This window comes from Macrobrachium rosenbergii, chromosome 47, assembly GCF_040412425.1.
Source record: "Macrobrachium rosenbergii isolate ZJJX-2024 chromosome 47, ASM4041242v1, whole genome shotgun sequence".
In the NCBI taxonomy this organism is placed as follows: Eukaryota; Metazoa; Arthropoda; class Malacostraca; order Decapoda; family Palaemonidae; genus Macrobrachium; species Macrobrachium rosenbergii.
The window spans coordinates 36,273,124-36,285,623 of NC_089787.1; the positions used below are offsets into that span (position 1 = coordinate 36,273,124).

Sequence of the window (12,500 nt, forward strand, 5' to 3'; positions counted from 1 at the left end):
AAGAACTGCGAATCATCAGGGGTTTCCCTTTCACTTATCAGGATAATCTTGGGAGTTTTGGTGTCTTGTTACATTCCAGTTCAGCTCATATTGGAAATTCCAGTCCATTTCAAATTTGTAAACGTACTTGAGGGGTATTTAATCTTTTTTTTCTTTGTATTTACTTCAGTTCCGCTCTTAAATTTCTAGTTCACTTTTAAAATCGAAATCTTAACTTGGTGACTTTTTTAGTCTTGTTACATCGATATTCCAATTTAATAATGAAAAAATTTAGTTGATGTCAAGGTTAAAAACTTGCCCAAGGTTCTGAATCTTGAAATTCGACGAATTCTGTTTTACATAATATCCTGGGGATTCCAAGTTTCAGGAGGTTAAACAGGTGATTGATTCTAATTATAACCACAATTTCTCTTGAGAAATTCCAGTTGCTGGAACGTCACCAACTTCAATATAACTTGCCCAACATAGGTTTCTCTTGACAGTCGCTACAGAGCCCAAGATTAAAAGGTTATGATGGAATGCGATGCCTTACATCATCAGAATCCCCGTGGGGGGTGGTGCCGTCAGTGCACCTCACGCAGTGCACTGTAGGCATTACTTAAGGTTCTTTGCAGCGTTCCTTCGGCCCCTAGCTGCAACCCTTTTCATTCCTTTACTGTACCTCCATTCATATTCTCTCTCTTCCATCTTGCTATCCACCCTCTTCTAACAATTGTTTCATAGTGCAACTGCGAGGTTTTTCTCCCGTTACACCTTTCAAACCTTTCTACTCTCAATTTCCGTTTCAGCGCTGAATGACCTCATTGGTCCCAGCGCTTGGCCTTTGGCCCAAATTCTATATTCCATTCCATTCCTACGTCATCAGAATCTACCAAAGATGAATGTGGTAAGGGGAAGACGCTCAGCCTCGATCATTACCAGAAGATTTTGGAGAAGTTCGAGCCTCTGCAATTCAGATTCTTCACACTTCATGTACTGCCAAGGAATTCCTTTATTGCTACTAGATCTCGTGTAATTTAGGAAGCCTCAGTAGAATATGGACGAAGCTACAGGGAGGTAAAGAATGGAATAGTTCACAGAAAATAAATAGAAAAGTAAAAAATAAAGAAACGTTTACAAGACAATCGTTTCGTCTAGTGGAGATAGATTAACATGTGAATAGTGATTTTTTTTTCTTTTCTGCTGGCGAGCTTAGCACGCTCAGAGTAATCCCACTTCATTACCAATTCTGTTCGCAGCATTTGTATCTCACACGTCTTCAGGAAATGTAAAAAAAAAAAAAATTAAAAGCAACGGGCCAAGGAGGTTGGACCAATGAGAATTTTCTGTTTCTGTAAAGTGAGCTTAAGTAAGTTCTAGGTAGGGTTACGAGTTTTTTTGTTTTTGTTTTTTTTTGTAGGTGGCATCATCATATTCAGATCTTATGGAAATTGTGTTTAGTGGTAAATTTTATTCTGGAAAAAAGTCTCATATTTTGCGGGAAAGGGGCTGATGTGCGTGTTGTTGTTATTGTTGTAAGCCAGAAACGTTTGGTATTTCATAAAGGTGACATTTTGTTGTTTGGAACATATTGTTGAGTTTACATCGACTGCGACGCTTATGGAAATAACTAGTTCGCAGAACGTTATTTTTAATTAACTTCTTGTTAAATTTTCAGTCACAGAAAGTTAATTATCAGTGAGAATGATATTTAGTAGAGTTCACTTTTTCATCCCTGTCTAGAAATATTCCTTTTACGAAGAAGTGTTACGAACACACACACACACACACACACGCACACACACACACATGCGCGCTCCCAAATCATTATTTATTCCTGAGACCTTCATATGATAGGTGTTACTAATCATCAAACGAAAAATAACCCATCTTCCTTATGTAGCGCAACGAGTAACTTTTCAAGAAAAAGCCCTATTACAAAACTGGCTTAGCATTATCATAGAGGTTTTTGCTTGGGGCGACAAAAAAAAAATAAATAAAATAAAATAAAGGCCCCAAACATCGCGGCCTCGCGAGACGCGCAGAAAATATTGCGAGAGCCCAACCAAATATTATGTAAATAAGTCATTTGAGAAGCCGGTGTCTGGAGTCATTCGAGAGGGAGGTCCTCGTAATAAAACCCCCCCAAAAATTCCGTTTGGTGAGGATGATGTCTCCGCCATTATTGAAAACTCATTTGAGAAACATGAGGAGATATGGAGGTAATGTGTCTCCTTAAACATTATATATATATATATATATATATATATATATATATATATATATATATATATATATATATATATATATATATATATATGTACGACCTGTGGGCCGTTATGCAGGTTCTTTAATATACTCAGGACAGGGCTGTCATGACTGACGGCAGATGCAACAAACAAAGGAGGGGAAAACAACAAAAACAATAAAATGAGCTTAAAATTAATTTATTAAGACGAGTATTTACAAGTGAGTCAGGTCTGGTAAAAAGATAAAAAACCATAAATACAAAAATAAGCCAAAAGGCAGCACTAAACAAAAGCAAGTTAAACAAAAAGTAGCTTTAAACAAAAAAAAAAGGCAAAAATAAACAACAGCAGGCAGAAAAAAAAAACAAACATACGTCCTCCATCGGGGCACCAAGACAGCCCTCAGCTGTGCAACAGGGACAAAAACCCACCAACCACAAAACCCCGATGGAGACGTCAGGACAGCCTCACGCTGTCATCAAAGATGAGCAGCTCGTGGTCACACGACTACTCATGGTCACACTCCACCTCTACGACGTGCTCCACTTCGTAGGCGTGCTCCAATTTGCTGCTCAAAAACTCGACCAACGTCGACTCCAAAAACTGCCTGCTGCTGCTGCCACTGCCGCTACTCTCGCTGCCCTACCAGACCCGACTGACGACAGAAAACCGGCAGCTCACCACGAAAGCATCAAAACTAAAAAAACTTTAAGGTAAGGAGGCAGCAATCCACAAAAGGGAACGAGCGGGGAACCAGCAGTTCCCAAAAACCATCACTAACGTGACAATATATATATATATATATATATATATATATATATATATATATATATATATATATATATATATATATATATATATATATATATATATATAAAGCAGGTGTTTTAGGGAGGATAACATGAGGAGCTGCCTTTTTTTATGTGTGGATTTTGTATATTATGAGAGCTCTCTCTCTCTCTCTCTCTCTCTCTCTCTCTCTCTCTCTCCACCATCATCATCATAAAAATTTTTTTGATATGTCTGCTTACTTAATACTTATACACCCACATACACATATATTTGTATATATGTATGGTACCCTTTACATATATGATATATACACATACATATACATATATATATAATGTATATATATTTGTCTATGAATGTATGTTTTCTAGATTCAGACTTTTCTCCTAACAAAATGTTAACTCGCTGCCTTATTCATGCTTCGGCCGTTCAATCATGTATATATATTTGTGCAGAAAACTTCCCCATCCTTAGCCTCTTCGTACACAGTTTTATCCTTTTGTTAGCAGCTCGTAATATATTTTCATTTACATTTATTTCATCGTTCCATTTCACTTTTTTATTTGCATTTATTTCATCGTTTCATTTAACTTTTTTTTAATCTACATTTTTTTCATCGTTCCATTTCACAAACCAATTGCACACGCGTACATAAAATACTATAATTGTCATCCTTTAGTATCTGTATGGTCAGTCCTTGGTATAAAGTCTCATAATTTTTACTTCGCTTTCTCTCTGTTTCATTTCCTGTGACCATTTGGTCTGACATGATTTGAAAATCGAGCAAAGACAACTTGTCTCCTCAGTTCCCTTTTAAAACACCTAATCAACCCTTCACGATAATACAACCAGAAGACTTTTCACCATTTGTAATTCACACGTCTTATTACACAGGTGAGAGCTCAAAAGACGTAAAAGGTAATTATTAACGGCGCGAACGTTCCCTTCGCGTCAGAATGACGGAAATGATTCAGCAGACGGAGATCGGGTCCCTTGATAGCCTCTGAAAACATGATTCCCATAACTCTGGACCCGGCTGCAGAAGATGGCGAGCCAGGAGAAAGGAAGGGCGTTCGGCCTCGAATGAGAGGAAGATAAGGAGGTGTAAAGGAAGATTCGCAGGTGAAGTTCCCCGTTCGAAAGTGGGTGTTCGAAGCTGGCTTATGGATTTGCGTGGCATTTAAACCATCGGTGGTTTTTGGTGTATGGTTTAAAAGCTCTTTTAATTAGACGTTGTCTCAGGTATATGATTCGAATAATATTTAAACAGGATTCGTGTATACATATATATATATATATATATATATATATATATATATATATATATATATATATATATATATATATACATAATATATATAATTTATATATATATATATATATATATATATATATATATATATATATATATATATATATATATACACACATGAACACACACATGAACACACACATATATTATATACATGTGTATGAATATGTATATATCTATGTATATGTATATGTGTATATATATAATGTGTGTGTATACGTGTGTGTATATGTAATGGATGTATAGACTTTCCACTCGACTATCGTTATAAAACCACACTTCAAACTCATCATAAATCTGGAGTGCCTGCATAAGCTGAAACCTACGATTTAAATCTCAATACCATGGCTTGGTTTCAGCATCCAATCCAAACGCCCGAACCGAAATTTATTTTCGGAATCTTAGACCTGATTCATAATTCCAGTTCCTGCAGTCACGGCTTTTAACCAGTAAACGTGATTCAAGGTCCAATTGGAACGTCTAACCAAAACCTTCACCGCCTAAATCACATACTCGATCGTGAGCCTGATTCTCTTTTACTTTCAAAATGTCTGAATCTACAAGTACCTTATCTTAATCATATTCCCAAAGTTTGATTCATATGTTCTAAAGTAGGAATTGCATTTAAAACTCCTCTGAATAAGTTTTGGAACACACACATACATGCACACACACACACACATAATGACGGTTTTATAATGATGGTCAAGTGGAAAGTGTATGCATCCATTATATATACACATACGTATATATATATATATATATATATATATATATATATATATATATATATATATATATATATATATATATAGATATATAGATATATGTATATCCATAAATATATTTATATATATTATATATACATATACATATGATATATATATGTATGTATGTATACATACATACATATATACAGTATGTATATAGCATGTGTGTGTATATATAATGGATGTATACACTTTCCACTTGACCATCATTATAAAACCATCATTATATATGTGTGTGTGCGTGCGTACGTGGGGTGTGCGTGTGTGTGTGTGTGGGTGTGTGTATGTTTGTGTGTATTTATAATGAATATATACACTTTCCATTTGTTTACAGACTAGAAAAATAGCACAGTGGAAGGACGATAACTCTTGGACATGAACAATGATAAGTTGTACTATTTATACATCGTTAATTTTAAGTTATGAATCGTACAGTTCTACTGCAAACATCTAGTTACCAATTAACAGTAACAAGCTGTTCATGTACTTGCAATATGGCGCTTGCCTAGAGGCACATGTATCAGTTTGGTAACTTTATACGAACAAGCTGTTCATGTACTTATTCATATGGCGCTTGCCTTTGCACATGTATCAGTTTTATACATAGTATGATTATATAATTTGATTATATCAAAGTGTCATGCAAACAGAGTGAAAAGTGTGTATATTACACATGCACATTTTATACATAGTATGATTATATAATTTGTTTATATCAAAGTGTATGGAGTTTTGGGTGATATATAAATGTGTATATATATATATATATATATGTATTATATATATATATATATATATATATATGTGTGTGTGTGTGTGTGTGTGTGTGTGTGTGTGTGTGTATACATTTACACCTGTACATATCGTTAAATTTTGACTCATTTGACTCAACGTAATTTGGTTATTTTCATGTTTCACTTCAGACAATATAATTTATATTATATTATTTTATATTTACTGTATATATATATATATATATATATATATATATATATATATATATATATATATATATATATATATATATATATATATATATATATATATATATATATATATATTATTGGGCTATATTACGGTTATTTACAAATCTATACCGTTTTCATACGTTCAGCAAAGTTTAGCTGATAAGAGTTAAGATGGGAAGTCAGAAAATGATCGATGACATCAATTACTTGAACATCCGAGGACGGGCCATGAGTCCAGCACCTCATCCCAAAAAATTCTTGCTGTAAACCGGAGGACTGACACCTTGAGCCAAACCACCCCCGCCCCCTCCCCCCGCCACACACACACCAGCTTAGAGGAAAACATTTTGAAAGTTTACACACATACAGTGATGAATTACAGGAAATATTAATCTGAAGCTAAGAGGATGTGTACTAGAAGTTACCGAATATTTATGGTAGCTGTAAACTTTGTTAAGTATTTAGAACAATAAAAATATTAAAACGAAGAGAAATAAATACAGAGATTTCATTAAATTATATTCGTGCTAGAAAAATTACCGAATGCAAATGTTAAATTTACGCCTTGGAAAAGTGTTTAGAAAAAAAAAAAACATTAATATGATGAGAAATAGATTCATAGATTTCATTATATTATTCTTAATAAGTATTTTGTATAGTAAGTTGAGAGAGAAAGGGAGGGATGTTGAGGGGTTGGGGGGGATGTGGATGGAGCGTATAAACCTGTTGGTTATTAGTAAATATGTTTCACCGATTCATATTGAAAAATTAATTCTCCGGATATTTTAAATGGAAAGAGAGCAAGTACACAGTTGGCTAATGGCACTCCCAATTGTTCCCAAGGGCAAAAAAAAAAAAAAAAAAAAAAAATAAAAAAGCACACAGCTCTCACTGACTAAAATCCAAATCAGAATGGATCTACTTTTAATTAAAATGCCGTGCCACAGGCTATTGAACATGGAAACAAGTCCCTTACTAGCGCAACCTCGCTGCAACAGCCGTTTTTACGTAATTCGGTATTACCTCATCAGCTGATACAGAGGCTTTGTAATACTGTTACTTTTTGGGTTCATCTGATGTTGCCACTGTGTCAAGAAATGCTTCACTGGGGCGAAGTTTGAATTTTGATCCAAAGTCCATTTTCATTATGGAATGTTTTTAAGCCTAATATAATTCCATACTTAGACATTTGAGTTATATGTTAATTGTATATTCTATAGTCGAAATTACATGTACGATAGATAATAGTGGCGCAGTATTTTTTTTTTTTTTTTGAGATCGACATAATATCAATGAACCTGTGTATATTAGCTTAAACTCCCCTTGGGGGGGGGGGGGTGCGGTTAGTGCCGTCAGTGCACCTCACGTCATGCACTGTATGCGTTAATTAAGGATCTTTGCAGCGACCCTTCGCCCCAAGCTGCAACCTCTTTCAGTTCCTTTTACTGTACCTCCGTTCATAATGTCTTTCCTCCGTCTTACGTTCACCCTCCCCTAACAATTGTTTCATAGTGTAACTGCGAGGTTTTCCTCCTGTTACACCTTTGAAACCTTATTACTCTGTTTTCCTTTCAGTGCTGAGTAACCTCTTAGGTCCCAGCGTTTGGCCTTTGTCTTAAATTTTATAAGCCATTCCGATTGGTTCACTAAAACAGTCTCCTATTAAAATAAAACTGTCACCTAATATGTATTCATAATGTAAGGGGTTAAATTTCATTTCAGAACTTTAGCAAAATGAGTTTTCTTCGCTAAATATAAAAAAACGAATAGCTATGAAATGAATGAAATTTAAACAACAGTTCCCCGTTCATCATATGACACCAATTGATGGGCATAATCAAGGGCGTTGTATTGTGACACAATACTGAGGTATAGTAAATTGGTACCCATATTTCATGCCTTTACAGTGGAATATCGATGTAGGCTAGTTGGTTTAATCAAGTGGCACGTGTCATACCTTTGTTTATTGGTGTGCTGAAATGGAATCATATATATTTTCATATTTTTCGTGTCATGGCTGTCCTATTGAGACCTTCAAATATAGTTCGTATATCCTCTCCCGGCGTGTTTTAAAATATATTTGTTTCGTGAATTCATTTATTAGTGATTAACTTTCAGTTGAGATTGCATGCATTGATTTTGTTTTAATTAAATGTAAATTCAAACCAAACCACCTAAACTTACTAGAGAATTATACAAGTTTTGAAGATCAATGTATGTAAGTATGAGTGGATTCAGTAATCGTTTCTCTGAAACTTATGATTTTACGTAATCTTTAAACATTTTTATTCAAGAATTTTACAGCCCTGGAATAAATCATTTACGGTGTCGATGGTCACAGTTATTTCGACGCTAGATTACATAAACCAATCAATCAATCAAAAACTCAAACGAGATGCGTTTGGGCTAATGACTAATTAAACTTGATAAACCAGTCTGGAAAATGCGACTTTAAAAGTCCGTGCTAATAATAAAATATTCTCAAGTTATAAAGTTTATGACATCAAACCTTTCTGGCCTTTTAAAACTTAGAAGACTTTGCCAGGAGAACAAAGAGAACATCTGATACAAAGAGACCGCTCTGTCAGACTTAAATGTTAAAGAATCACTTTGGAGATAAAGCCACGGCGATTGTCTGCCATCTGGTGGGATATGTGGCAAGTAACTGTTTTTAGGTTAAATTTACTCTCCTCTATAAATTCATCCCTAGTTTGACGAACTAGCGTAAGCCCTTTTTTACCCATGTTGAGAAAATGGGCTTCGAAGATTTTAATATTTTGATATTATTCAGAACTTCTAATTAGCTGGAAGTTTAGATGTTATAGAATATAAAAACAGAGTCAATTTGGCTGGAAAACTTAAATAAAAAAAAAAAAGGATACGCCAGTTCGTCAAAACAGGGACTAATTACCCATCTTTCATTTTGTTATTTCTTTGTATACTTTTTATCATTTTATTATATGAATTGTAAAATAAAACTAATGGGCCCATTTACCGTTCCAACGTAGTTGAAATTCTTTCAGTAATAAAATTGGGAGGTTGCTGTGTGCCTCTCTCTCTCTCTCTCTCTCTCTCTCTCTCTCTCTCTCTCTCTCTCTCTCTCTCTGTTAGAATATTTGACGCTGAAAAAGTGAAAAAGACACTCAAGAAACAGATAAGTCAGAACATTTACACCATTCAATTGAAGAAAGCCAGTTAGTAATGACTGCAGTCATTAGCTAATGCTACCAATATCTCTCTCTCTCTCTCTCTCTCTCTCTCTCTCTCTCTCTCTCTGATATGTAAGATAAATCTGTGGAAAACTAACTTCTACATACGCACAATCAGGAAACGCAAGTAGCATTGACTTCAGCCGTTCCATCTCAGAATGAAAGTAGATTTGGCAGATGTTGCTGAGGACTACATATTTTCGAAAGGTACAAATCGTGTTAGCCAAGCTGTTAACGGCCGCATAGGCTCCTTATTGATTTTCGAAGGTGCGTGGGAGGAGAGATGAAAAATTATCAAAAGGGAGTTAGGCATACGGTCGAAGTATAGGTTGAACGAACGAAAGGCAGTTCGTCATTTTCGATAAAGTTAATTTTATAAAATGATAGTGATGATGATAATATGATAATAATGACCTGGTTTTTCTTGAGGGAAAACGAAGCTATAGTTTAAACACATATCCTTTAACTATGAATAATAAATAAATAAATATATATATATATATATATATATATATATATATGTATATATATATATATATATATATATATATATATATATATATATATATATATATATTTATATATATATATATATATATATATATATATATATATATATATATATATATATATATATATATATATATATATATATATATATATATATTCAACATATGGCCGACAGAGTAATCTAGGGAAAGTCAGATAAAAGAAAGAAGTCAAATATTGAAAAGTAAGTTTGAAATACGAGCAGGAAACTTTAGAGAGGGTAAGTTGTTTAGCCAGTAAGTAAATGCAGAGAAAGGGATATCAGAATAAATATTCTAAGGGAGAGACCTTGTCTGAAGTGGCTGGAGCCCTGGGTAGATGGAGTGGGTATCCGGAAGGTCTGTTTAATGTGGAGGATAAGACGGAAACAGCTGGAAACACGAGAGTGGAAGAGGTTAGTTAGGATTTGAGGATAGTTGTGAAAATGACTTTGTAGGACTTAAGAAAAAAAATGAATAGGTTGATGAATTGAAAACGTAAGAGGATGATTGTGAAAATGGCTGTGTAGGACTTAAGGAAACCAATGAGTAGGTTGGCGAATGGAAACACGTCATGAGTTGTTCGGATTTCAGTTGAGATGTTGCGGTAGGGTGGTGAAAGTGTGATGGGCAGGTGACTAGAATGTGTAAGGTATGTCTGGATGAAGGAAAGACTCTGAAGGTATGTGTGAGAGTAATAATTGCTTCTTTTATAGGGGTAAAGAGATATTAAGACACTAAGAATTAAGGAGCATTAAGTTACTTATTTTACCAATAAATTTGTGAGGATTTTGGTTGAGAAAGTGACAAAATGGCAAGTTCATTGTCAAGAGAAAATAATGTCAGATAAATAAGGGAGCTGGGAACGTAAAGGGTTTTTTTTTTATTTAATGTTGTACGAGAGGTTTGAAAATGAAGGGGAAAATTAGCTAAAAGGTTGTAAATAGAAGTACAACGTGTGTTAGTACATGCAAACTATTGAATATCTTGTCCTGTGTAAGAAATGGGCCTGAGACAAGAATATATTGTGTTGATAACTGTTGAATATCTGTATGGATAGAGTTTAAGAAGGAACATTTTATGAACTTGCAAAGGTGTGGGATAAGCGAATACAGCATGATTGGAGTCTGGCCGAGGTTTGCGCATGGTACAGAATTGTCTATAACTGACATTGAGAGGAAATCCATCATAATTGGTTCATTAAAGACAATAATAATACCCCCATGGTTGGAAAGTTCATCATTTGAATCATACCCCATGTTTAACAGTTAATTAAACACGTTATTCGTACCTGTATGTATAGAACTAGTCAGAACTCTTTACTTTAACTAAAAATGTAAAAACATAAATTTTTTACCGCTATGTAAAATGGTTCCTAAACGTATACCTGATACATGCAAAAACTTATATCTACAGTCATACTTAATAAATAAATATGTCATACATACTTTTAGAAATATTCCAAGGTGTCCTCAACGTCGCAAGATCTGGAACATGGAAATGAAAATGGTTAGAGGCGATGTATTTCGGTGTTATCAGTTTAATTATATTTGCGATTTACTAAGCTGTGAATTTTGTTACCTGATAGCTAGTGGACTGTGGTGGGTTGCTGCAAGGGTGTTTGGCAGTGGGCTAGCAACGCATTCCAAAGTGTAGATATATTTAATATTATATATATATATATATATATATATATATATATATATATATATATATATATATATATATATATATATATATATATATATATAAAAATATTTAGATATATGTATATGTGCATATATATATATATATATATATATATATATATATATATATATATATATATATATATATATATATATATATATATATATATATATATATATATATATGACCTATATTACATTTTACTGTAACTGCTGAATCATGGATGAATACCCTGTTCAGACAGAAAGCTTCTATAGCAAAAGTGCATTCTGCCCTAAGAAGTGCAGTAATTGCTATTACTATAAATTAAGCATTATTGACACCACAAAGCTTACGATCATTCATTCATCTGCGTGGTTGTAAGAGCTCTTTAATGTGTTCCAGAGAACTGTTTATTTCGTGTGTTAAGAAGCCTTCATGTTCGTCAGGTAAATTCAAGTGCATGGAAATCAATTAACGCATATTGTGACCAGATTATCATTGGAGATATTTCTTATTGCTTTTTTCTTGAAAAAAAAGTGTTGAGTTTTTTTCTTCTCTCGGATTCTTTTTAGTTTTCTGTAAAAGAAAGCTATTGTGCCGGCTTTGTCTATCCGTCCGCACATTTTCTGTCCGCCCTCAGATCTTAAAAACTACTGAAGCAAATTGGTATGTTGATCACCCACCCTCCAACCATCAAACATACCAAATTGCAGACCTCTAGGCTCATTAGTTTTGATTTTATTTAAGGTTAAAGTTAGTCTTGATCGTGCGTCTGGCAACGATATAGAACAGGCCACCACCGAGCCGTGGTTAAAGTTTCATGGGCCGCGGCTCACACAGCATTATACAGAGACCACCGAAAGATAGAGCTGTTTGCGGTGGCCTTGATATTACGCTGTACAGAAAACTCGATTGTGCCGAGGAAACTTCGGCGCATTTCTTACTTGTTTATTGTGCTGCGTACCAGACTCTTAGTATTGATTTAGAAATCTATTTTATTTTGCAAAATAAAAACGTGTCATT

General features: G+C 34.1%; 1 protein-coding gene and 1 long non-coding RNA gene across 3 annotated transcripts in view; one reads left to right on the plus strand and one right to left on the minus strand.

Annotated features, from left to right (window-relative positions):
• Positions 1 to 11,298, minus strand: part of LOC136830761 (uncharacterized) — a 122,398-nt gene extending 111,100 nt beyond the window's left edge. For both annotated transcript variants that reach the window (XM_067090633.1, XM_067090632.1), the window contains exon 1: positions 11,255 to 11,298. The gene's annotated coding sequence lies outside the window, so the exon portion shown is untranslated. The remainder of the gene's footprint in view (positions 1 to 11,254) is intronic.
• The window catches only part of LOC136830763 (uncharacterized), an 870,103-nt gene that overhangs the window by 77,870 nt on the left and 779,733 nt on the right, over positions 1 to 12,500 (plus strand). The window lies entirely within an intron of this gene.